Genomic DNA, 1,273 nt, shown 5'->3' with positions numbered 1-1,273 from the left:
GGCATCTCTGCCACTGCCAGCACTGGGATCCTAGGACCTGAGTTCAAATCTCGGGACAGGCAAAACCTATAAAAAATAAAAAGGAGAATCATAATACTGAGATGTTCAAGAAGGTAGTTTTACATTTTTATTTCCTTTGTATTGTAACCATCCTGGGTCTAAATGCCAAAGCCCAGAAAGTGTACATGACCTTGCATTGCTGATGTTTGGCAGCTATTAAGGAAGCCATAGCTGGAACAGGCAAATTAGGTCTGGAGGTCAAATCCCAGGACTGCCACTAATGAACGGCGGAAGATTCTAAGAAACCCTTTCCTATATGCATCCATAGGAATGGAATGTTATAAAAGTAACAATTAAATTAGTAGTTAGTGTATGATTATATTATAAAATTATACACAACAATTATACTACATTGACTATTTTTCAATTAATATTTTATTATGTATTCAATCATGATACGTTAAAAAGGAAGGAATTTAATTGCCAATAATCAGTAGTAATATTCTATATGCAGTTACATAGTATACAGACATCTCTCTCTTGTTGTATACATATACATCCATTTATGTGTCAACCAATCTATACATTTATCTGTTCATACTCTTGTCACTCCTGGGGCTCAGTGGTAGGGTGCTTGCCTAGTACGTACAAAGCCCTGGGTTTGATTCCTCACTACCACGTGCACAGAAAAATCTGGAAGTCATGCTGTCCATCAAGCAGTCGAGCACTAGCTTTGAGCATAAAAGCTTAGGGACTGTGTCTAGACCCTTACTCAAGACCCAGGACTGGCACCCCAAAAAAGAAAATAGAATGTTCTAACTGCAACGATATAAGGATAGGACTGCAAATACCTCATCACAGAGCAAACAGGGAGTCTGGTGCTGAAAGCTGACATCTAACTTGACTTAGCCAGAAGTAAACCACTGCAACCCAGCCCCATGGAGCCAGATGCTGCTGGCTCACTCAGCCCTGTCATCCAAGATACTCAGGGGCTGAAATCTGATACTGGTGGGTTTGAAACCCAGCCCTTGAAGGAATTCTGCAAAACTCTGAGCTGTGGCTCACAGTGGTAAAGCTCTAGCCTTGAGCAAATGATCTTACAACAGTACCCCCAACCTTCCAGTGCATTCCCTGTGGCTGACTCCCAGCCCTCCCAAAAAGACCCATCCCTCTAAATCATTAGATGTGAATTTTGTGTGGTTTGTGACGTGTTTCTGAAAGCATGGTGATACCGATGAAAGCACCCAACTTCTAATGACTGCGTGTGGGATAC

Source organism: Dipodomys spectabilis, unplaced genomic scaffold, assembly GCF_019054845.1.
Source record: "Dipodomys spectabilis isolate Male_0828 unplaced genomic scaffold, ASM1905484v1 ptg000536l, whole genome shotgun sequence".
Lineage (NCBI taxonomy): Eukaryota > Metazoa > Chordata > Mammalia > Rodentia > Heteromyidae > Dipodomys > Dipodomys spectabilis.
Note: the sequence above shows the minus strand (reverse complement) of the source record.